The 27,423-nt window shown below is 35.9% G+C and overlaps 1 protein-coding gene across 16 annotated transcripts in view; it reads left to right on the top strand.

Annotated features, from left to right (window-relative positions):
* zgc:152904 overlaps positions 1-27,423 on the top strand; it is a 404,441-nt gene that overhangs the window by 2,424 nt on the left and 374,594 nt on the right.

The following is a 27,423-nucleotide window of genomic DNA, read 5'->3' as shown; positions in this document are numbered from 1 at the left end:
ATCCATTCAGTTTAAAAAAAGTTAGAGGATTTACAACAGCAAAGTATGTGTGTTAAATGATTTTATCATTAATAGGCTAATCATTAATCTGCTAAATGCCTACAATTCCCTCTTGCATTGCTTTTCACCTCAAATCATACGAAATGCTTTTGGATGTGATTTGTCAGAGTGAGCTGCTTTCTTCTTTGTGAAATGTCATTACTTATCATTTCAGTCAATCTTTTTTGCACAATTTCCTGCAGAGAAGTGGCCTTCCTACTGCAAAAATGTTGAATGTCAAAAAAAAAAAAAAAAAAAAAAACATGCACACATATATTAACCACAAGGTTGCCTTGGGTCATAATGCTTAAGTGGTGCTAAAGGTCTCTGTAACATTTCACCATCTCTGACACAAAAGTGCATAGGGCAGAAGATTAAATATGTTGTTTTTTTTTATAAGAAACGTGGGTGGATGTTGAGCTTGTAAAATGAGAGTTTATATTCCGTACCGGATGCCTGAGGGGAGTTCAACTCAATTGGGAAATGTACACCGACTGTTTTTGAGTCTGGGTTAAACTGGGGAAGGAGCTGATATTACAGTACACACTGCTTTACTTATGGTGATGTCGGATCAGTAATTAGAATTTACTTGATAACTGAATTATTTCAAATGGTTAAAGTGCTTGATATAGCTAGCTACTGCTCAAATTTTAGGGTTACTCTGCAAAAAATGCTTTTCTTTTAGTCTTGTTTCTAGTCCAATTATCTACAAATTCTTGAATCAAGAAGCATTTTCTACACAAACAACAATATTCAGTTGTTTTTCCTTAAAACAATCAAAATAGTTTGTCAATGGAGTCCGCAAAATAGTCTTATTTCAAAGTAAAAACATGTTTATTTTGCTTACACCATTGGCAGATTATTTAGCTTTTTTTTTTTTAAGGAAAACTCACTTTATTTTGATTTATTTCTAAAAACAAGACAATCATTTTTACTTGTCTACAAAATACTTTGGAATTTTAAGATTTTTGGAAAAAAAAAACATTTTTTTTGCAGTGTAGTGAGTTGAATCTTCAGCTGTTATTTTGAGGATTTGGTTTAAATAATAGATAAATAGCTCAAGATTGTATAAATTATAATGTATGGTTTGTGATATCACACGTTGCTCCCTTTCTGCATTTAAACAGAATGAATGTACTATTAAGCACAAATCACGACTCCTAATTAATGTCTACTTCATCTGTTATTGATTTGTTTTATTATCTATCTCATACTTTATCATCTCTGCATTATGAAAACATGTAAAGCAGTGGCATTGCCAATATTCCAATTGGCACAAATTATATTCTTCTCTATTAAATAATAAAATACTTTAGTTGCATAAATGCCTTTACTGTAGTAAAGTCAATGTATTAATCTGGAATAGTTTCTGACAATTTTTTTAAAGTGCATATTGTGCACATTTGTTAGTGCTTTGGGATGATCCACATTCACATGGCACTTATGAATGATCCTCATTCACATGGAAATGACAAATTATCTTTATCCACACAGAAATGGTCAGAAATTGTGATGTCTTATTTTTGTTCTTATTATTTTTATTCTTCTTATTATTAGTATTATCATTATATATATAAAAAAAAAAAAAAAAAAAAAAAAAAATATATATATATATATATATATATATATATATATATATATATATATATATATATATATATATATATATATATATATATATTTATTTATTTGTTTATTTATTTATTTGTTTATTTATTTATTTATTTTGTACAGAAGCAATTGAATTCAAGCGGTGTTAAACACTCTAGACCATTTCAATGTGGTCATGCCATTGGGCCATGAACATTTAAAAAAAAATGTATTTAATTTTTTTTAAACATAAAAAAAAAAAAAACATTTTAACATGGTTGAAATGGAGCGTCCCACCCCATTACCACACATGATTTGTCTATTACTTCAGCTTATTTCTTTAACTTATCTCTTCTTTTTACATGAGACTTAAGAGCTTTGCATGAGACCGGTTTTGTAATTTTGGCGTCTTTGACATATATGTTTGATTGCATTTGTACATTTACATTTTATAACAAACCCACCTTGTTATCTTGCTTGTTATCAAACTTTCATAGCTGTAAGGCAATTATATGAGCTTCATGTTAAAACAGCTATCATATCAATATGTGGCTCTTTTAGATTCTCGGAAGCTATAGAAACTGAAAAAGTAAAACCGGAAACACATCGGGACCATTGTTTTTGTTTGCACCCCTCAAAATGGTCAACATGCAGTACATTTTGATTTCATGGCGACTTTACATATAAGATCTGCTTAGAGCATTTCAATTTTTATAGTCAGCGTGTTCCAGGGTTTGCTCATTGAATGTCAGAGGCACTGCTGCATTCAGGATCATCTGCAGGCGTGGATGCTTTCAATCAGCTAGTGGAGCATTGCAGTCTTAAAGCGACAAGAGATTGAACTGGCCATTAGCATGATGATTACTGATTGTTTAATCTAAGGAGTAGCTTCAGACCGAGTCCAGAAATGTCTGGCATTAATAAATATGAATTATGCAGAAACAAAAACAACCTCAATATATTAGGATATTTAAACCACAAGGGAAAATCACTTAATTGCGCAATGCTCGCTTTCTGTAATCTGAATCAGCAGCACTTGTTCTGCGATTATGCAAATTGCATTATGTTGTTGTCAAGGTGATTGTTATATCAGAGTGAAAATATTCACCATAAACATCTCACTTGATGCTAAGTGCTCATTGGGGGAGCTAACAATACAATTTCTGTTGAGTTTAACTGTAAAATACCCCCGTGTGTGTCAGCATCACTAGTGAAACTCTACCGCTGTTCAGTTTAAATGCACAAATAAAGCTGGAGCTCCATTTGCATGAACAGAGCGAGAATCTAAAAATGTTTGAGTGAAGAGTGAACAACGTGTGCGGCATTGTTAGAGCGTATAATTTTACAAGCACTTGTTCCGATGTTTTCTGCATCATCCCCAATCGTAGATTCCACTGCTGCCCGCAGCGACTGCAAGTGTGCTAAAGCAGTGGGAGGCTTTTGAATGTGCAATAACAATGCGGGAAACAGTGGCGTAATTTGAGCTTGTTTACTGGGTTTAGGGTGTGATGGATGTGTGTTTGTTGGGTGACAGTTGACCTTGAGAACAGATGGCTACAACTTTCTGACATTTTTCTCTCTCTGTTTCTCTCTCTGCCTCTTCACATTCATACTGCAATTAGCACCAAAGGGAGACTGTGCTTTAGGGAGACATTAGCATTTATAATACATGAGCCTGGAGGAAGATCTCTCCATAGATCATTCTGCTTATTAGCACTTCGTTTTTGGTTGCCAGACCTCCGATGGCCAAGCAAAGATCCAGCTTTAGGCCAACCTGGAGTGATGGATACTTGTAGGATGTATATACTGAAGAAGATTTATGATTTAATAGGAAAAAGTTAAATAAAATAAATGCTGGATAAGGCAGCATGGTGGCGCAGTGGTTAGGACTTTGACCTCACATCAAGAAGGTCGCTGGTTTGAGTCCCAGCTGAGTTTGCATGTTCTCCTCTGTGTTGGCGGGGGTTTCCTCCAGGTACTTCGGTTTCCTCCACAGTTGCTATAGGGGAATTGATGAACTAAATTGGCCGTAGTTTGAGTGTGTGAATGAGTCTGTATGGGTGTTTCCCAGTACTAGGTTGTGGTTGGAAGGGCATGCACTGTGTGAAACATATGCTAGATAAGTTGGCGGTTCATTCCGCTGTGGCAACCCCTGACAAAATCAGGGAATAAGTGAAATGATAAATGCTGGATAAACTACTGGATACGTGTAAGATTTTTGGTGTTTGGACTAAATGTTTTATTTTTATAGTGCATCAAATTACATTTAAAAAAAGTTAATTTGTACATATGGAGACAAATGAATGCAAACTCAATTAAATTAGTTAAATTTTAAATGAAAAGAAATCTAAATATGGGTGAAATGATGTTTATTTTTCACTTTTGTAATTGATGCTGTTGTAAAATGAAACCATATACTTTTGAGCTGTACATGGTCATACTAAATGTTGTAATATTTTAAATTATTGCAATCTTGGTGGTAAAGTACTGTATAGAATTTATAAAATGATAATTAAAAGTAATTTGAGGGTTCTTAGTCGTTTAATATGCCATCAAAGGTTTGTTTTTTTTTGTCTGTAATGTTGTTTGGAGATGCTTAATATATCTCACCAATATTGGTACACAAACCAATACCAATATTCATTTATTCATTTTCTTTTTGGTTTATTAATCTTGGGTTGCCACATCGGAATGAGCCTCCAGCATATGTTTTATGCAGCGGATGTCCTTCCAGCTGCAACCCGTTTGGGAAACATGTCTTTGGACTTGTGGATGAAACCAGAGCACCTGGAGGAAACCCATGCCAACACGGGGAAAACATGCAAACTCCACACAAAAACGCCATCTGACCCAGCCAGGACTCGAATCAGCGACCTTCTTGCTGTGAGGCGATCGTGCTACCCACTGTGCCACCGTGACACCCTAAATTATTATTATTAGAAAAGAATAAGAAAATTAGATGACATGAAATTTGCAATTTGTAAATAATTTTGCAAAAAAATGGCTCTATGTTTGTTTTTCACTCAAAATGAGTTTTTATCTAATATGAATTGGTTCACATCAGTGAATGTAAGCCTTTTTGGTCAGTATTTTAGACAGGAAGCGAAGTGGGAGAGAGAGAGAGGGGATAGGGATGGGAAATGTCCCTGAGCCGGGATTTGAACTCTGGATGCTCGAAGGGCTACTGCACCTTATGTCAGAGTGCTAACTACTAGGCTAATGCACTGACAAAATAGTTTTAATTGTTGTTCTTTATTGTTTGCTTGTTCTCTTGTAGTAACGTAAAACACTGTATTTTAGCTCAAATTGCTGAATGCATTTGTAAGTAAGCTTATTTTACAATGCGGGTGTAAACCTCTTTTCATTGTCTTAGGACTTAATTTACTTTTGTTAAAATGATTTGGAAAAACAAATGGAAGTATACAATCAAACATCTTTCTCTATGTAGGCGCCAATAGCTGTACTGTGCGCTGGCGTATATAGCACGGAAGTAGAGGTCTGCATTCCCGCGGGACCCGACCAGATTTCTGCGGCGAGGGAATAAATTTCCGAATAAATCGCGGGAGCGGTCGGTAACGGGTTTAATTTGAGACGGGAGCGGGCTGTCTAGCAATATCGCGGATATTGCTATGCGAATGAGAGAGAGAGAGCGAGCTTTGCCTGTGTGTGTGCTTTGTGCTTGTGTGTGTATGTTAGTGCGCACGCGCGCGAATGAGAGAGAGAGAGCGAGCTTTCACAGATAGCAAAATACACTCGGGCCAGTTCCGGCTAGATTCTCGCCTGCCGGATACTTACCACTCAGCCCGGCTCCGGCTGCCGGACTCCGGATGCTTGTGGACTCACTGCCCGATTCCGGCCCGAATCAATCGGGCCAGATGCGGCGGCCGTAAGCTGGCGCGACTCAGTATTTATATACCTTTATATAAAACCTTTTGGTATTACATTGGTACTTGATACATGGTATTACAAGCCTTTGAGTTGATATAACAGCAAACGCCTGTGTGTCTGCTTGGTGCTTGTGTGTGTGTTAGTGCGCATGCATATGAGAGAGAGAGAGATTTGTATGTGTGTGTGTGCTTGGTGCTGTGTGTGTGTGTGTTTATACAGAAAGCTTGGCTGTCTGGACTGTATAGCTGGGGGATTTTCGGTTTTGTTCTCCCCCGCTCTTTAGCGGGATCGGGCGCAGCGGGCAGAAAATGGGGCGGGTTGGGCAGCGGGACAATAAATTCTTAATATAAGCGGGAGCGGTCGGGTTCGGGCTAAAACCTGGCGGGTGCGGGTGGGAGCGGGATTCAAAATTTAATCCCGCGCAGATCTCTACACGGAAGTGCTCACGTCGACCTGAGTTTGATTCCCAGCTTGAGGTCTTTTGTCGATCCTTCCACCTCTTTGTGATGCCAATGCTTTCCTGTCTGAAATCTCTTCTTTTCTATTCCATAATAAAGGTGAAACCCCTTAATATATTTATTTAAAATAAGTATAATTAAGTGTTTATGATAATAGATTAAAATAATAAAATACCAGTTTGCAAAAACAAGCTGTATATGTTTTTTTTTTTTTTACCTCTAAAAATAACTGGAAGTGAATGAGACTGGACATTTTGACACGATAAGGTTAGAATGGCTGCGCCTACTCTCTCATGTGAAAAAATAAGGTGAATAGCCTGCTGTTTTATTTTTTGGTTTATTTGTTTGTTGGTTTTGTATTGGATTGATTGTATTGGAGTGACCTTGCAGCATCAAGTGGCTGCATAAAGCTAACTGCAAAGTGAAGAGAAAATGACTGCAAACAATCAAACATGTTCCCACAGATTTACGCTACAAGGTCAATTGGCAACTCAAGAGCCATCAAACATGCTGTACAGTCTAATATTCAACAAGATAACAAAGCTATAAAAAGTACTTCATGGTTTTTGAGTCTCTATTCTCACTGCACCGACTTCATAGACTCATTAACTATCAGTCATTAAATCGATGAACTGAAGCAAGGCAAGTGGAATAAGCAACATTCAAGAAGAGTGGGAAGGATATTTTATAGCATAACTACTGCCTTGACTACTGACTACTGTCAATCATTTTCAGTCATTTTGCAGATGCTGTACTTTGATTTAAAAGTACAAAAGTATACCTGGTGGTGGTAGTAGTAGTAGTAGTAGTAGTAGTAGTAGTAGTAGTAGTAGTATTTTTATTTGTATTGTACAACATAAAACTAATAAATCATGAATCAAAAAACTTTTTAATAACTTAAATAGTAAAACTAAAAATGTTAGGATTTGACAAACATGAGATAAACAAACAATTGCAGTTTTATTTATATTTGTTTACTACTCTATACTGTAAATAATAGTGCATGTATTTTCTTTTACTAATATTATAATATATATATTTATTAATCTACTAAAACTATTGATCATCTTTAAATTAATAAGACTGAGCAGATAAATAACATTAACCATGTTGTGTACTTTGTTCCTGACTTGATGTTAATAATGATGCAGTTTTGTATTATGCCTTTCTCAACATCAAATCAGTAAAAGCATGTACAGAAAAAAATAATGAATCAAACTAAATGATTTAAAAAATAATTTATAATAAATTAAAAACTTGAATAAAAAGCTAACATGGAGAACATATATGCAAACATAAATTATCAACCCTTTTTTATTTTATTTTTAATACATGCTGTTTACTTTAATGTTATGCACTTTTCTGATTAGATATAATAATAATAATGATAATAATATTAATAATAATGATGATGATGATAACGATGATAATAATATTAATATTAATGGATTTCTATTTGCATTGAGCCTTTCTCAAACTGAAAGGATTAAAAACCTGTACAGAACAACAAAAATAATAAATTAATTGAATAATTACTTAAATAAAATAACAAAAAATAATATATTAACAACTTTTAATAAAGCCATAATATTCAGAATGGATATGCAGACATGAATAGTTGCAAATTTTTTTTACTTTTCATACATGCATTTACTTTGATAATGTCATGTAGTTTGTTTACGAATTGATATTAATAATAATAATGCATTTTATTTGTATTGTTTTTTATTTGCCTGATTGCACTTTTTCTGATTTGAAAACAACAACAACAACAATAATAATAATAATAATAATAATAATGCATTTTTGCTTTGTGCCTTTCTCAAACCCTGCACAGAACAATTTTTTTTTTAATTTACATGATTAAAAAAACAAAATTAGTGTAACTTTAATAAAAGCATAAATTACAGATCAGATATGCAAACAATTTACTGCAATTTATTTGTATGATATTTTTCGTGCATGCAGTTTACTTTGATAATGTTATGCACTTTGTTTCTGATTTGAGTACATACTTTGCAATGCTTCATTGAAGTGGACGGTTCACTGCTCTGCTCTTTTGCAGCAATTAGCATCTCCTTGGTGACCGTGTCTCCTCTGATTGGTGGATCTCTTCAGTATTAGTTGTGCAGTTCTTCATTGGGAATTCAGCAATTTGCTTTTGATTTGTGAGGGAAAAGACACAAACTTATCTGCTTCGCTCATGAATATTAATGGAGACATTGCGTCCGACCTACCGAGTAGGATTACCGCTTACTGAGTAAACCAATTAGAATGGTTGCTGCTTAGTGTACCTTTTAAATGTTCAAAATTAATAAGCTTCTCGATTTCTTTCTTTTCACAACCTCCGCCGGCATATGGGGAAAAAGGGCATAATTGCTTTTAAATCAGAATAATTCCTAACCCAATAGACCTGCGTGTCCCTCGCTGCGCTGCTTATATTGGAAACCCATTAGAATACTATGAGAGCGGCACAAAACCCCAGAGCATGTTTTATAATGCTCTTCAATTTGGTCTCCAGTTGGTTCAGTCGTTCGCCAGCTCAAGTAACTCGTGTGCGGCCCAGGCAATATTTGCAGAGAGCCAAGCTGAGGCCACTTGACAAGTCAAAAAAGATTGGAAAAGTTTGGGAGAGAAAGTTCCAGCCGCCCCATGGTTTCTGAGCTGATTTTGCAGATAATGAAACGCCTACAAGCAGAAGGTCATGCAGTATTCAAACACTTGGTCATCATCCAACCGTGAGGCCCTCCATGCATTAACATACAGCGGATCCAAAGGTCTGAAACCACAACGGAAAATTCATTTTTCCATACTAATTACATTATACGCGATGACATTTTCCAGGTAGTGTCACGAGGTTTTTTTAAAAACCTTTATTCTGTCTATTATTTTTTATTTAGATTTATAATATAGCACTTTTTTTTTTTAGCAAATAAAAAGTATTGTGTTTATTTATATACTCTTTTATAAGGAAAAAAAAAAAGAGTTCAGGATTTATTAAAGGCGCTTACTAACGCGCAATTCAGTTTAACAAGTTTATTATTTATATTATTATAATTATATTACTTATTACATTATACGCAGTGGCATTTTCTAGCTAATGTCACACGAAACTACTATTTTATCTCTTATGTTCATTTTCCTGCTGCTTAGTCCCTTATTTATTTCTTATATTCTCTATTTTATTTTTGTTTAGATTATAATACAGCTTTATAATATAGCTTTTATTTAGCATATATTAGATTTACATATGATTTACTGAAGGCACTAACATGGCATTCAGTTTAACGAAATGCTTTTTTCTGTTTTACTTCTGTTCTTTTTATGCAATCGCAAAGTGCTTTGAGATGCTACTTTTAAAGACACTTTATAAAATAGTTTATTATTTATTTATTTTACTTTTTATTATTATTATTATTTTATACTTTGTACGCAATGACATTCTAGCTAATGTCACATGAGACTAATTTCTTATTCTCTACATTTTATTTTTTATTTTTACTCTACAGTTATAATATAGCTTTATTTTTTAGCACATATGGAAGAAAGTGTCCTGTTTATTTATATACTTTTTATTAGGAAAACTGCTGGCTAATTTTACCAGAATTAGCTAATGTTGCATGATCTTATTCTCTCTTATTATTAACTTGGCTAACCTAGCTTATTATTATTATTAACTTAACTAAGGATAAATAATTTGGGCTTGAATATATTTAACACGCCATTCAGTTTAACAAGTTTATATACCAAAAGTATCTTTTTATACATTACAAATATCATTTGTACATTTATTTATAAAAGGTGAATCACTTTTGTCAATTTAAAGTAGATCCCAAAATGGTCCATAACCTAATAGTAGTACTGTCAAATTTTGAGAATCTAAATAGGTTTGAAAATGTTGTTTTATTCAATGTTATTTTATTATTGTGTTTTTATTAGGGCTATTAGTATAGTATTAAAGATTTATGACGGATAATAGACCATTGAAAATCCTTTGACCATCTGAGTCCTGTAAATATTCTGAATAATGTAATGGTTCCTCTTTTTATGTATTAATTTATTTATTTTTGGTGGTTTGGAGGTGTTATGGACTAAGTTAATACAATTTAGGCATGGGCCAATAACCTTGGATAAAAATTACGGTGTCAAACCAAGTTATTGTGATTACTACTGTAATACAAGTTATTTTTAAATGTTTGGGTGAAAAAACAACAACTTTTCACCCCATTGAACACAATATATTTTATTTTAGGAAACATTTATAATAGTTTTTGAAGCGGAAAACATGTAAAGCAAAATACTTAAAAACCTTAACTTTTTCAAACCACGGTAAACCTTGAAAGCGCTTATCTCCTCATGCTTAATATGATTATTTTCTAAAATTACTAGGAACATCATGCAGATTGATGCTGGAAAAAAAATGTCTAAAAAACATAGTTTTAGCACATCCTGATGAGTTAACACGTGTGACTGGACTGCATTGTTGTTGTTGTTGTTGTTGTTGTTTTTGTCTCAGTATTATGTTAGCCATGTTTCAGTGAAATGAGCATAATTAAAGCTGACAGAACAAACGACTATTATTTCTACATCAGTGCATCATTTCCTCTCAATACAAGAACTGAGATATAATTAACAGAAAAGATGCTCAATTACTCACTTATTGTCTTTCTCTTTGAAATGTGTGTATGATCGACTTAGCAATAATATACATTGTGAACTTGGTATTGTTCAAGCTTTTGACTCCTATTTTATAATAATGCAACATGCGCTTGGAAGTTAAAGGGATAGTTTAGTCTGAAATGAACAATGCCATCAGCTACAGATTCATTTAAAGATTCTGCTAAACATTTCTTCACCGTAGAAATAAACGCATGAGTCTGGATCAACTTAATTTTCATTTTTGTAGGAATTGATACATTAATTAAATCACATGTGCCTCGCTCGCAGAAACAGAAATGCAGATCATGTAAACTAGCAGGAAAAAGAAAATATGAAAACAAAATGATGATTTCTTCTCTTAAATGAGCGTGGCATCAGAGTATTCAGCTGCTTTCAGTCGTCATCTCCTGTCAAACGCCTCACTCAGATATGCTACGGTCACCAGTTACTGATTTAATTCAAGCTTTGTATGACAGATCTTTCATAACTGGCCTATTGATGAACATCATACCAATATTTCCATATGCACAATAACTATCAGAGGACATAAACTCACAAGGACGTGTTTTTAAAGGCATGATGCATAAATCTCCAAAACCTACTGAGCTGCCAATTTAGATGACATTTCAAAGGAATCACAGGCTTTTCTAAAAAGCAGACAGTGTAATTACGCTACTCTCTAAGCTACCTCTTTTTGATTCCTAGGCAGCACAGCATGTTTTTTTTTCTCTCAGGAAAAACTCACAAAATGCAATGTGACGAACTGGATAAGATTATATTTAATTTAGAAGAATGCCTTAAAAGAGGATATTTTAAAAAGCGAACAATCTTTTTTTTATTCATGATTTGTCAATACTGCATGATTTATCGATATATAAGCTCATTCATGTGGTTTGGTGCAATTATCAAGTCACAAATAATGTAATTTATTTAAATAAGCCAAAAATAGAGTTTTTTTTTTTTAATGTAACAATGCATCCATAAATTTTACCATTACTGAAAATATGCTAAGTAAATATGCCAAGTTATTTAAAACATTAGACCGTGCATTTGATGTATCCTGTGTACACAAATTGTATATGTTTTTAAATGTTATTTGATGACACTCAAGTGGGACTTCTTAAATTAAGTATAGTGAAGGGGCACTATATTGTCAATTCAATTCAGCTTTATTTGTATAGCGCTTTTACAATGTAGATTGTGTCAAAGCAGCTTCACATAAATGGTCATAGTAACTGGAACAGTGTAGTTCAGTAACTGGAACAGTGTGGTTCAGGTTTTAGCGTTTAAGTTCAGCTCAGTTCAGTGTGATTTAATCATTACTGAGAGTTCAAACACTGAAGAGCAAATTCATCGATGCGTAGCTCTACCATTCCTGAACCATGCGAGGCAGTGGCGACAGCGGAGAGGGAAAAAAAACTTCACCTGATGGGAGTGAAGAAAAAAAACCTTGAGGGAACCAGACTCAGTTGGGCACGACCATTTTAATTTCTCCGCTGGCCAAAAGTCTTGTGCAGAACTTCAATCGCCGTGGTTTATGCTGGAAGATGGCCTCAATGAAGACTCGTCTGTCCCTGGAGCGTCGCTGGAATCAGACTCATGATCTCCACTCCCCACGACCATCAGCGCAGCAGCAGCTCAGGATATGGCCTGGTCCCGGATATGGAATCCTTGGGATCATCACGTCGCTGGTCTTGGATCCAATCAGTGACTCCGCCTAATCTGAGGACCTCGGGATGAGTATCCCCAGGTGAAAATAGAGAATAAAGAGAATAATTAGCGTAGCTGCTGTTCATAGTGTATAAGCAAGATGCAGAAGCCAGTGTGGAACCCGCTAGGTGATGCATTGAGAGTATGCTTTACTAAACAGATAGGTCTTTAATCTAGTTTTGAACTGGGAGAGTGTGTCTGAGCCTCGAACGTTATCAGGAAGGCTATTCCAGAGTGTAGGAGCCATGAAAGAGAAGGCTCGACCTCCTTTACTTGATTTTGCTATTCTAGGTACTACCAGAAGCCCTGAATTTTGAGATCTTAAAGAGCGAGTTGGTTCGTAGCGAGACAGAAGGTTGGTTAAATAAACAGGAGCTCGATTATTTAGAGCTTTATAGGTGAGAAGTAATATTTTAAATTCAATACGAAACTTAACAGGCAGCCAGTGTAAGGAGGATAAAATTGGGGTAATATGATCATATTTTCTATACCTGGTCAGAACTCTGGCTGCTGCATTTTGTACTAATTGAAGTCTGTTAATAGAGGATGCTGGGCAGCCAGCAAATAGAGCATTGCAGTAATCCAGTCTCGAAGACATAAAAGCATGGACTAGCTTTTCTGCATCTGAGATGGATAGCATATTACGTAATTTAGCGATATTTCTCAGATGAAAGAAGGCAGTTTTTGTGACATGGGATATATGGTTTTTAAAAGTTAGATTGCTGTCAAATATGACACCCAAATCTTTTATAGTAGAGCTAAAGCTAACTTTGTATCCCTCTAATTGTAAATTGAGTTGCGAGATCTGCTGTGTGCAAGATTTAGGCCTAATAAGTAATAATTCTGTTTTGTCAGAGTTTAAGAGAAGAAAATTCAGTGAGCGCTGTCTTTTGGATGAGACATTAAACCAAGGTCCTGACTCTCTGCGGTCATTAATAATCACATAGCATTTCCAGTAAAAAGTAGGGGTGTAACCCCCGTGTTCTGGCCAAATTCCCTCCATCAGCCCTTACCCATCATGGCCTCCCAATCATCCTCATCCACCGAATTGTTTCTATCACTGTCTCTACTCCACCAATAGCTGGTGTGTGGTGAGATATGATAAATGTGCTATATAAATACACATATTTTACATAATATTACATAATTTTAAAAAATAACATAAAGAGAAATGGCTTTTTAGCACTGATTTTTTTTTGTGTGAAATAATAATTATATTTATTATTATTATTATTATTATTATTATTTTATATTTTTTTATATATGGTCTCTTCTATATATAGTTGCAATTAATATCCAATAGCATTACCTACAAGAACTGCAATTTTTTAAATCCAATTTTAAATCACAATTGCACCGTTAAGTCTCATGCTGTTAATTTCATTTAATCGATTAACCCCATAACTTTGTATTTGAATGTTTATCAACAACTGACTATTGTATCGAGCTGCTCCTGGCTGTTTTTGTAATTTTGAGTTGTTGCTTAAGTCCAGAAAATCTGTTGATTAGGAGGGTTCTGTTTCAATTAGAATGCTGCTTTAGTAGACAGACTTCAAGGCAACTCACTGGATCTGAAAAGAGCTGAAGGCCTGAAACCTGCTCATGCTGAATGTGAATGGAGAAATATCTTGGCACTCAAGGTCGATATCATGCGCTTTTGTGTTTCAAAAAAATGTTGAAAATGCATTGCAATTCATAATACGTTAAATTCCCAGAATTTGCGTCTGCATTAGTGCTTTCTCTTTTTTTTCTGTGTGCGTACAAGCTCAAACCTCAGGCTATTTGAAATCTAAATGAAACTGAGTGTGAAAATAACCTGTCTGTCTGCCTGCCTGTCTCTCTCTCCATTCACTCTCTCTTTCGCACACACATACATACACACACACTCTCTCTCACACACACACACACTGCTCTTTCATCAAATGAAATTCAGCCAGTGAGTGGGTTGAAATACACACATCTTCTCAGAGCGGCTCTCAGCTCCGTCCAGACGTGCCACTCCGTCAAAGTAATTGCGGCATTCTGCTTTTCTGCTAATGAGGAGGTAAAATATGATCAGCCATTGGAAGCGGTTATTTGTGGCCTCTCTCTCTTGCACTCTCTCTTGCACTTTCTCTCTCTCTCTCTCTCTCTCTCTCTCAATCTACCTCCGCACATCCATTTGTAATTATTCCTCAGAGACACTCTCACCTGCTCCAGCTTTAATCCTACACAGGGGCAGCAGGGGAATTAAAGTTTAACTGCTATCTCTTGTTGTGTGTGTGTGTGTGTGTACCCTGTATTCCTTACATTGTGGGGACCGAATGTTCCCACAAGTATACCAATACCAGTAAACTTTTGACATTAAGGGGACTTTTCTTTGGTGCAAGTCAAAACCATCTATCCTATTCAGTCAGGTACTAAATAAAGCGCAATATTTCTTAAAGTCAATGGCATTCCTTTCAGTGCAAACATACCAACTTTTAATGTAAGTTGGGCTTGTGTTAGACTGGGGGTCTTTTGCAGGTCAGTCTAGTGAACTGGCTTCACCACTAAAAAAAATAAAAACAAAACAATGCTGGCAACACTTGCCGTGATGTCAAGGGATGACTGAGGATTTATTTACAATGCTCAAAGTGTAATGCCACCCAACCCCCCTAAAAAACAACAACAACAGCAGAAGTATATATGGAGTACACAGAATTCTGTATAAGAACAAATATTTTTGGTTACAAAATGTATATTTATATTTTTGCATTTGTCCATTTTTCAGTTCCATTTGTTAACAATAGTTCACTTTATTGGTCAAGTTAAATTTAGAATGTACCAAGACATTAAAAAAATCTAAATCTGTATCTGTAAATGTTGTTCTGGTTAATTCTTAGTCACAAGACAGTGCTCAGCCTAATTTAGTACTGCCCATTTTGAAAATAAATATTTTTCTTAATTTATCAGTGAATAGGCGATATCTGTTTTGCTTAAATGCACCAAAAGACTTCTTAAACATTTATTTATTAAAATAACTTTTCAGTCACCAAACCAATTTAGAATTTTGAAATTAAATTCAAGAAAATATATTGCAAAAAAAACCTACAAAATTTCAACATTTAAAATTTTATTGCTTCTCTTGATTGTTCCTTTTAAAAAATAGTTTTATTGTATTTACTATTTTTCTATAGCATATAAATTTGGGTGTACCAGTTTTTGGACCGTCATTGTAAGTTATTTAGTAAGATAAGCTCAAGATTTGGCTTCAGTACTGACTAATCTAATGTACAGTATATGCACATATAATATTGTGTAGCTTCCTATTAAAATATGAATTTAAAATATATTTGAAAAGATTTTATGAACATTAAAGTAACATGCATAAATACTAGACTGCTAATATAACAAATTTGTTAACCAACATTTATAAAGAGTTAACAAAATTTAGCTAATTTTATGATTGTTTTTTTTGCATGCAATAAAGAAATATATTTGTTATTTTAATATATTTGCTTGCCTTTGTTGATGTTAGTAAAAAAAAAAAAAAAAAAAAAAAAAAAAAAAAATATATATATATATATATATATATATATATATATATATATATAATAAAAATTAAAATTATTAGTTATTATTATTATTATTATTATTATTATTATTATTATTATTAAAAGTATTATTATTAAAATGATTATTCATTCATTTTGTTTTCGGCTTAGTCCCTTTATTAATCTGGGGTCGCCACAGCGAAGTGAACGCCAACTTATCCAGCATATGTTTACTAGCCCTAACCCATCACTGGAAAACACCCATACACACTCATTCACACACATACACCACAGCCAATGTAGCCTACCTGATTCACCTTTATTGCATGTCTTTGGACTGTAGGGAAAGCAGACCACCCGGAGTAAACCCACGCGATCACGTTGAGAACATGCAAACTCCACACCGAAATGCCAACTGACCCAGTCGAGGCTGTACCCAGAGACCTTCTTGCTGAGAGGTGATCATGCTACCCACTGCGCCACCGTGATGCCCTAAAATTGTTATTATTATTGTTATTATTATTATTATTATTATTATTAATATTATTATTATTATTCAACTGGTTATTTAATTCAGGTCAACTGAACATTTAAGTTATGGATAGGTAAATGGTGAAATTATTGACATTTAATAAATTAATAAATGATTTATAAGTATTATTGTTAATTCTTTGTAACTAGTGTAATTAACAACAAATTAAACTTTTGTGTTACCAAAATCAATTTTGTTTTCTATCAAATCATGATTGAATCACGAATGCACCCTGTTTAAAAGCTAAATGAAAAATAAAAATGATTGGTGGTTTATGGAAGGCAAGATATTTGTTTTTGCTAATAATAGTCTACAAGCAAACTGAACTGTTGGTGTTTGTCTTAGCATCAGTGTTGCTGTGGTTACTGCTTTTAACCATCACAGGTCCAGCATAGTAGAAGCAAGCTGTGGATTCCCTTTTTGTAAATAATTATGGCTTTCACTCCCAGAACTAGTTTGTATGTGTCCCATATAGTGGTGGTAAATGTGTTTATCTCATTATTCTTGGGGCCAGTTTGGTGTTTAATGTTCCTGCTGGGTGTTTTGTTGCTTATTGTGATTGTCTAATTAATCACTGTTTGACTTCATGTTATCTCTAAATGCCAGAGTTTAAAATCCACTTTCTGGGGTTTGTTAGAGCAGATTATCATCACATGAGTACATGCATGTGTTAACAAAGAGCATTTAGACACTTATGATTTTTTAAATTGCATTAGATGATAAAATATCAAAAGTTCTGTTTATTAAATAGATGGACCTGTAAGGATGGAAATTGTTGTAATTGAAGAAAGAACATTTTTAATGCAAAATATTTGATGTTTGAAGTGGTGAAATTCCACATTTAAAGTTAGTAGAACATTTTGACTAAACCTGGTATGCTTTAAAAGGTCCCTTGACAGGGTTCAACGGTAAGAATATTTTCGATTGGACCAGTGGTTCAGATTTACTTGCCCTGCCAAAATTTTCACAGGCCCCGCACCAAAAAAATTATAATAAATTATAGCTATTTCTTAGACACATATTTTAAATAATGTGTCAAAAATAATTTCTGTGAATTAGAATTTAAATATTTAAAAAAAAGTTAAAATATTTAGCTGTAAAATATAGCAGTATGGAAAATGTGCATGTATTTTATTGCAAAACAAAAGGTGGCCGACTTAAAAGTGAGGGCAAACTATGCAAAACATCACTTAATTTTTTTCATGGTGTTGTACCCATTTAAATGTCTGTTTCCACAATGTTAGAAACAGATGTTTTCTTTTAGCCTCATAATTTGATGTGGCTGTTGTGTTGTTGTCTCTTCACTGTACTGGTTTTTACTAGGTTATAGAAAAAAAATAACATGCTCACAACATTCAAATTCTCGAAGGCAAATTAAAATTTAATGACATGGCAGCACTGGTCCGATCGGGCAAGTAACCATTCTGTCTACTGTCCCGAGCATCTCTCACGCTGGCCCCGGGCCATAGGGCAGTCCTTATTGTTGAGCCCTGCTTGAAGTGCTTTAAAATATGCATCTTTATTCGATGTTTGACGTAATTTCAACCAAAACGCGGATAGAGGGCGGGACATAGTGTAGCTCCTCCTCTCCTTAAAAAAAAAAAAAAAACACCAATAGTGTTGAGCTGAAGCGCATCCAATGAAAAGCAAATGAGAAACGTCTTGAAGGGGTGGAGCCTGTCAGACTAGAGAGCATTTGATTGGTTATGATGTGATGATCAACTGTGAGGTGATGTGAATAAATCGTTAATCCATTTGGGTGGAAGTGGCAAACTGCAAGCTTTACATATGTTTATATCAGTTTTATATCTTCTAAATGCCCTATTTGTCATTGTTTTGGAGCGCACAAGCTAATAGATATCCTAAAAATGATAATACACTTGCCAACATCTAAAAAACTTTATTTCAATTTCATGAGACCTCTAATAAAATGTTTGTCAACTCAAATCTGGGTAAAAGCATAGTCAAACTTGCACTCAAAAAATTATATTTCTGTTTGTCCAAAAAAATTATATTTTGTTTTCTGCATTGAACCTTTTATTCAGGGGTCACCACAGTGTAATGAACCACTAACTTTTCCAGCATATGCTTTTCACAGCGGATGCCCTTCCGGCCTACACAACGGCCAATTTAGCTTATTGAGTTCACCTGCACTGCATGTCTGTTTGAACTGTGAGGGGAAACCGGAGGGAACCCACGCGAACATGGGGAGAACATGCACACAGAAACGCCAACTGACCCAGCCGGGGGTCGAACCAGCGACCTTCTTGCTATGAGGCAATCGTGCTACCCACTGCGCTACCATGATGCCCATCCATTTGAGTTCTGAATAAGCCAAATAGGCAAAAGACTGAGGAGCTGAATTCTGCTGCGTTTTCATATCAAATTTAAAGCGGATTGAGGCGATTAATTTAGTCTACAGTTTATAAGCTAATCGCAAAACTTTTAAACTACAGCCCCCCCTAAAAAACCCATGAAATGGATCTAGTAAAAAAAAAAAAAAACAATGCATAGAATTAATTTTGTGCAAAGTTGCTCTGAGTTTTACTGATTAACCTCTCATACATAAAACTGTTTTAGATTAGGTTATTTCAAGAGTTCACACTTAGCTGATTATTAATTATAAAAGCTTGTTTGGCATGCTGTCCCGGGAGAGAGCCCTGAGCTCATGAGATCCTCGAGCCCAGGGCTCCCTCCCGTTGCAAGGCGGGAGGGGAGTTTGAGCTCAGGCAGATCTCGGGAACTCCGTAGTATTTATTATTATCTCCGTATTTATTGTAGTTTAGGAGTCGTCTGATTGGAGTGTAGTGAATTGGATAATGCGGATCCAGCCGCTAGCAATCATAAGCATGTGATCCTCGAAATTTGTTTATACATAAACTTCACTTATATATTGGTTGATAATGTGAGTTACAAGCTAAAAGAGAAATAAAATCACTAAATATATACATTCAGTTGCACAGATAACCAGCAGATGGATGTAGCTCATGATGGTCAATCGAGCTGTTTTTAAAGCAGGGATCATGTGAAGTGTTGATTGGGATGTAAAACTCAAATATAGACAGACACTTTATGATCTGCTAATCATTTACAGGTTTCTATTTATATGTTGTGTTTTCATGCTGATTGGTCCCAGAGCTCCTTCGCAATATAGCTGCTGTCATCATTTAGCACAGATAAAGTCGCATCGCCTGCAAATTTGTATTGTTGGCAAAGTATACTTGGTGCATGTTTAATTAATGAAGTTTTTCCCATTTATGAGTGTTTTCACTTCTTTAATACGGTAATAACTTTTCCCTCCATAACTTAAGAAAAAATAAATGGCTGAATATCCTAATTATGTGACCTATTCATTAAAAAATTCAACTAAACAAATCGGAGGAGGACACAAAATTATGCCTTTATGTCCAGGAAATTAAAACGGGCTGGCTAGTTTCTAATCATAATCTTGAAATATGAAAGCAGACGGCAGTTTCAGTGGGTCCATTCAGCAGAAATAAAGCAGGCAGAGGATGTTTAAATGGCCACATTTATAGAGAACTGGACAGGCGTCTCTGTCCTCTACACGTGATGTTCACTGAATAGGCAGTTTAGACTCTTACATCTGAATATAACGCTCTCGTTTAAGGCTATAAGTATTTTCAGCCTCTGTTTACCTTGCAATGTGCACCTAATGTGCACCACAGTCATTTATTTTTATACAAAAACTAAAGTATCCCATTGTGCATTTGACACAAAATGTTTAATTATCATGTTTAGGGCTGTGCAATTAATCGAAAATCCGATTTCGATTTTGGCTTTTAACGATCATGAAAAACCATTAATCGAGATAAACGATTATTCCATCACGTACCGCCCGCTTTCCAGTTGTACACGTGTGAAAACTCTTTGCCACTGCAAAGCTCAGTTCCACGTGAAAATGACTAAAAGCATGTGCTGTAATGTAACTTTTGCAGCGAGGGATGCGCATCAATCATATTTTTAAAAGCGCAAAAGAGCATGTGCTGTTGTGTGTGTGCGCGCGCCGTGCTTAGCCTTGGACAGCAGAGCACACACGCACATCTTTGCCATCTTAATGTGAGCGATTTAATGGTCAAATGCATGCACATTTGTGTCAGAGCGCGGTGTTTAGTGATTATTCATATTAACCCTCATTTGTATAATAAACTAAGAAGTTGAGAATCAAAAGACGCGTGAAGAGCACCATATCAGAGCCGCACTATTCTTAAAGTGACAGCGTGCGGTATTCCTGCTGCTGCCGACTGTTTTTATTATTAATCAATAATAAAATAAAAAATACAGTGAAGATGCTTAAAGCACAGTTTAAACATAACAGATTTAATTACTCATTTCTAATAACTTTTATCTTTGCTATGATGACAGTACATTATATTTTACTAATGTTTTTCAAGATATTAGTATTTAGCTTAAAGTGACATTCAAAGGCTTAATTAGGGTAAATAGACAAGTCATTGTATAACAGTAGTTTCTTCTGCAGACCATCAAACATATATATTGCTTAAAAGGGCTAATAATATCGAGCTATTAAAATAGGTTTCAAAATATTCAAACCTGCTTTTATTCTAGCTGAAATAAAACAAATAAGCCTTTCTCCAGAAGAAAAAATATTATTGGAAATACTGTAAAAAAAAAAAAAAAAAAAAAAAAAAAACAACCTTTGTTAAACATAATTTGGGGAATATTTATATAAAAAATAAATTCACAGGAGGACAATAATTTTGACTTCAACTGATAATTGTTTTGAATAATCGTGATTACAATTATGACCAAAATAATCGTGATTATGATTTTTCCCATAATCGAGTAGGCCTAATGTTCTTATGGTACAAAAACAAACATAATTTAATTTGAGCTTAAAAGTTTGATTGTTTAGGGGGCACATTTCTGTGTGGAGTTCTGTGTTGGTGTGCGTATCCTCTGGGTGGTCGGGTTTCCCCACAGTACAAACACATGGTACTGGTAAATTGAATAACTGAAATGGCTGTTGTGTGTGTGTGTGGGTTTTTTCCAGTGCTGGGTTGCAGATGCAAGGGCATCCACAACATAATCATATTTCAGAGTACTTGGTGGTTCATTCCTCTGTGGCTACCTCTGAGTCAGGGACTAAACTGAAGTGAGTGAGTTTGACTGTTTTCGTGCGACACAACCAGTTGTTTCAGTATTCTGATTGCACAGTGTTGTGCATTCATTTGTCCCCAGCTCTGCCAAGCGTTACCGAGGATGCTGTGGAGTGTGATGGCACATATAAGGGAGTCGGTGTGAAAGAGTTGAGCGTATTGTTTGTAGTAAGAGATCCGCCTCGGGCTCGACACATCTCTTTCCTTCCGAGCTGCGGTTCTGATGGGCTTCCAGCTGTCATTAAAGACGCAGGAGAATCACATGAACCTTCGCTGTCCCGCACTCTTACGGATCACATGCACACACTCTGCTGATAGTCAAAGAGCATTCAGAAGCAGCCCAACAGGGAAAACCAAAAACTGACACACACGCGCATACATTCAAACCACTGCTCGAGATGTGTTATTTCAGGAGGGTTTATAATCTTCTGGTGAGCTGGAAAAAGCCTGATGCAATGAATGATGGTGGAGCTGCAAGGTAAACATGACCAAAAAGAGAAAAACTATAAGATTAGTAACATTTTATTAGTCAATTTCTGTGCAGATGCAAAAGTGCTTTGAATAGATTTTGTGGAATTATTCATTTGTGTTCGAAAAACATCAAACGTCTTGTTTTTCAGTATTGTTATTAACTCTACCCGTGTTTTTTTAAATTTTTTTTTTACTTCATGTCTAGCAGACAGGCAAAACAGATAGTATTAGATAGATCGTTTTCAAAGGTTTTTAATGAATTTGTATGGCATTTTCTTATCTCGGTTTTCTTTTTTCCCAAATATATTGGTCTAATTATGAATTATATATTTTTACAATCTTTATTTTTATATTTATTTGCTAGACAAACGGGTGACGCAGTGGCGCAGTAGGTAGTGCTGTCGCCTCACAGCAAGAAGGTCGCTGGTTCGAGCCTCGGCTCAGTTGGCGTTAGTGTGGAGTTTGCATGTTCTCCCTGCGTTCGCGTGGGTTTCCTCCGGGTGCTCCGGTTTCCCCCACAGTCCAAAGACATGCGGTACAGGTGAATTGGGTAGGCTAGATTGTCCGTAGTTTATGAGTGTGTGTGTGGATGTTTCCCAGTGGATGTGGATGTAAAAAAACATGCTGAATAAGTTGGCGGTTCATTCTGCTGTGGCAACCCCGGATTAATAAAGGGACTAAGCTGACAAGAAAATGAATGAATGCAAGGTAAACATTGCAAAAAAAAGAAAATACCAACAGATTGTTTTTGTCGTCCATTTTTGTGCAGATGCAAAGGTTAATTTTTTTTTTTTGTGAATTTGTATGACATTTCCCTAGCTCAGTTTCTTTTTTCCAAATCTAAACGATCCATTTATGCAAACTTTATTTTGTTTAGTCATTTTGATTACAGTGAAAAATGCTGCCCTTTTACACGTGACACATCCTTAAATGTATAATCATAACATATCTAGAAAAAACCTAGATAATATATATTTTTTTAAATTAATTTCTTTACAGATGCAATAAGTGCTTTTTGTGAAATTTATTTATAAAATAATTTCGGGAGGATCACATGCTTATGATTGCCTTGCATTATCCAATTAATGATTTACCAATCAGATGACTCCTAAGCCACTATAAATGCCCTAGGTTTCATACCACAGACATCTTTGTTTTAAAGAATCCCCCCCCACTTCCACCCCTACTCCTTCTCCTTTCAGATGGATGGCACGGTGGCCCAGTGGTTGGCCCTGTTGCCTCACAGCAAGCACATCTTTGGTTCAAGTCATTACCAAGCCAGTCAACGTTTCTCTGCGAAGTTTGCATGTTCTCCCTGTTCTCGCATAGGTTTCCCCCGGTTTCCTCCCACCGTCCAAAAACATGCAACGCAAGTTAATTGACTAATCCAAATCGGCACCATAGACATGCTCCTAGTAAGTAGTTTCCTCTTAAGAGCGATCACTATCTGTTCATTAGCTACTACAGCAGGGGAATACTCCAGATCTACCTGAGCTCAAACTCCCCTCTCGCCTTGGATTGAGAGGGAGCCCAAGGCTCGGGGATCTTATGAGCTCAGGGCTCTCCTCTGGGACAGCATGCTTTACAAGCTTTATAATCAATCATCAGCTAAGTGTCAACTCAACTTTATTGCAATTATATGGCAGTTTCTTACTTCGGTTTATGTTAATCTAATGATGAGATATGCATTTATTTTGTTAAATTTATATGTATTCTTTCAGGTGACATATAATGTATGGTAACCTTAGTCATTTATTCCTTTTAAACTCAGCCCCTTTCTCAAAGTTGTCTGCATGTCTCATTCACATCTGTCTTTGTCCAGTCAACAAGTAATGAATGCTTGGCTTGTTGCTGTGTCGTGGCTAAGACAATGTAGTTGATTGGCCAGATGACACTTCAGCAGCTGCACAGCAATCAAAAGCGTTATCTTGTTTCAGTTATAATATATCTTTTTTATTTTTTTATGAACAATTGAGTATTGATTTGCCACTGGGGTAGTAATAAAATTAATAATTAAATATATATATAAAAGAATTATATATAATTAATATTAATAATATATAATAAAATATAAATATATAAGAACACTAGATAGGTGTTATAGATTTTGCTGACTTGAGTACCTGCTTTTTTATTTTTATTTATTTGTTTTTATTTATTTATTTATTTATCAGGGTTTGGTGTTCTCAGATTTTTCTGGATCTGCATATGTGGCAGCCCAATTAAAAACAACCCAAGTTGACTCATGGGTTTCACAATAACTAAAAACCACAAACAACAAGAGTAAGTCAAAGACAAAATTCATTAAAAAAAAAAAAGTACACACAATAAAATATAGATTTTTGTTTTTATTAATCAGGTTAAAATTGTACATCTTATCACGTATAGCAGTAATATCACAGCTAACCTTAACAAGACTCATGTTTCGACATTCAGTAATGCCTTCTAATCATTAACATCATACGAGCAGAACTAATAATGCAGGCTGTAAATTGCATTAAAAACAGCATCCGATCTTTCCAAGCTGTGCTAACATGAGAAATAAACAACACTTGAGCAACAACTGTCATCATCAGACCACACAACAGCTCCCCGATCAATATCACAACATGTTTTTCTTCATTGCCTGACAGCAGATTCCTGAGATAAAGCCATAGGTCAGGCGTCCATGTAGGATACTTGATGCTCACTGCAAGACTGAAGAAGAAAACGATCCTGAAGATAATGCATGACTGAAGAATGTAGAGCACTAGATGCCGCTTAACATTCCTGAAAAACACACCCACTCCCACAAATGAGTCAATAATTGTCATGCAGTGCAGAGCTGTACAATGAATGCGAAGCAGCTCCGATCATTTGAAGAGAAATGCTTTAGTGCATAATTAATGAATCTGATTTCAAATGATAATTTTGATTGAGCCTGCATGAGGAGAGTCTAATGTATGAAGTTTTCCATCGTGTGGGTGTACAGTTTAAGGGCAAGAATGAAAACAACATTAAAGATATATGCTCCAATTTTTATTACTAAAAAAAACAAACAAAGTCATTTCAACATTTATGGATGTCAATAAATATTATGAATTGTTTATATTACAAACCACGACTTCTCATGTTCCTTTCATTTTCCCTTGGCTTTGTAATTTTCACATTTGTCAAACTCTGCTGTCAGCACGCTGTGATGTGAATGAAAAGGTGGTTATTTTCCATCCCTGCAAACCTCTAATGGAACCTTTAATTATATCGCCTGTCAATTTGCCCTTAATATCAGTGGCAAGTCATAATTTGTTAGTCTGACACTGACATGTTTTCAAATTTCACTGGCAGTTTACTGAGAATCCTGCGCCGTGTTTTCTCCACGGTTAACTCATGAATAACTTATTGCCCTTATTTCCCCTTCTTTTGTTTTGATACCAGATTATATTTGCAGTAAATATTGGAGACATCATGTTTGATGTGTTCTGTCATTAGACAGCATATGATGCTCTCAGTAATAATTTACTGAAATGACTGTAGCTCAGTGGATGGAAATGAAACAATCATTATTTCAAAGAACACATGTGGCAGAAATATTAGATGACACATTTCTGACACTATGCATTTTAGATTCAATGCCACAGGAAAAAAAGAGAGGCACTTTGTAAGAGAGAGAGAGAGAGAGCGTGTGTATTTGTCAACCCAGGCTCTTTGAAAATGTGCCTCAGTCTACATTTTGGAGCTTCACCGGAAAAGGTGGTTTGCCATCTCCAGATTGGAGTAAAGTCCGTACCCTAGGTGGAAGAGTTCGAGCATCTTGAGGTTTTGTTCACTAGTAAGGGTAGGATGGAGCGTGAAGGCTGATTTATACTTCTGCGTCAAACGCCGGCGTATGCTGCGCTGACGCATAGTCCTTCGCCGCGGCCGTCACAGTCACTGACGTGCATCTCTCAAAAAATCTAACTACACGTCGCAACGACACGTGGCGTAAGCTCTGTGATTGGTCAGCTTGGTAGCGCTGACGAGTCTGGGCGGGACAAAGAGCCGCGCGAATGGCGCGAGCGATTGTTTACAAGTGTGGAGTACCGTGAAGGAGCTCCGGATGGAAAGTTTTGTTTTGTGTTTACCTCATAGTTAAAGTTGTTGCACGTCCGCCGGTTCCTGTCTCAAAATGAGCGAGTTTGAGCCACTTGTACATCCCGGAAGTCTTCAGGAAAAGCAAAACAGCAGAGAAGAAACTCGACACAGAGGAACAGTTACACCTCACTGCCAACTAGCGTTTCGGAAGTGTTAATGCAGACCGACAGAGACAGCAGCAGAAGTATAAATGCACAGCCACGCGCGTTGCCTGCACCGTGGGTTACGCCAGTCACCTGACGCAGAAGTATAAATCAGGCTTTAGATTGACAGGCGGATTGGTGCAGCAGTAGTGCGTTCAATGTACTGGTCCGTTGTGTTAAAGAGAGAGCTAAGCCGAAAGCTCTCGATTTCCCAGTCAATATAGATTCCTACTCTGACCTATGATCTTGAGCTTTAGGTCATGACTGAAAGGACACAATCTCACACATTGAGTTTCCTTCGCACACTTATAGATGAGCTCTGTTATCCCGGGTGGAGTTCAGAGTAGAGCTGCTGCTCCAACACATCGAGAGAAGTCAGCTGAGGAGGCTCGGGCATTTGTTTCAGATGCCTCCTGGACGCCTACCTAGGGAGATGTTCCAGGCATGTCCCACCGGGAGGAGGCCTTGGGGAAGACCCAGGACACGCTGGAGGGACTATGTCTCTTGTCTGGCTTGGGAAAGCCTTGGGATCTGGAGGAAATGTCTGGGATAAGGAAAGTCTGGGGTTCTCTTCTAAGACTGCTGCCCCCGAGACCCGACCCCAGAAAATTGGTTGAAATAAATGATTGAATAAGTCTACGTTTTTGCAAGTAAAATGCATTGCTTTGGGTACGTTTTGTAGCAAGTTTAAGATAACGGATTCACTAGAGGGCGCTGTATTTTTTGCACATCTTAAATACATTAATTTGGGTGTTTTGTTGTGCTTTTCAGATACACATCCTTCTTGAACAGCAGAAAGTGGTCATATAGATCAGCTAGTGAACCACTGACAATGTAAACCCAACCAAAAGCGTTTTCAAAAGCAAATGTAATACAAAAGTGCACTGGGACCACTAATTTTTAAATTTCTTTTACCTCGTTTGTGGAAGCAAGCTTCATCTAACTTGAACACAAAACCGTACAAAGTGAGCTACGAGCAAACTGACGCACCTGAAAACTGTCCATATGGAGACAGATAAGTAATGCAAACATTCATTCATTCATTCATTCATTTTCTTGTCAGCTTAGTCCCTTTATTAATCCGGGGTTGCCACAGCGAGTTTATCCAGCAAGTTTTTACGCAGCAGATGCCCTTCCAGCCGCAACCCATCTCTGGGAAACATCCACACA

This window comes from Danio rerio, chromosome 1 (genome assembly GCF_049306965.1).
Source record: "Danio rerio strain Tuebingen ecotype United States chromosome 1, GRCz12tu, whole genome shotgun sequence".
NCBI classification, from domain to species: Eukaryota; Metazoa; Chordata; class Actinopteri; order Cypriniformes; family Danionidae; genus Danio; species Danio rerio.
This window is presented reverse-complemented; position numbering and strand designations above follow the sequence as displayed.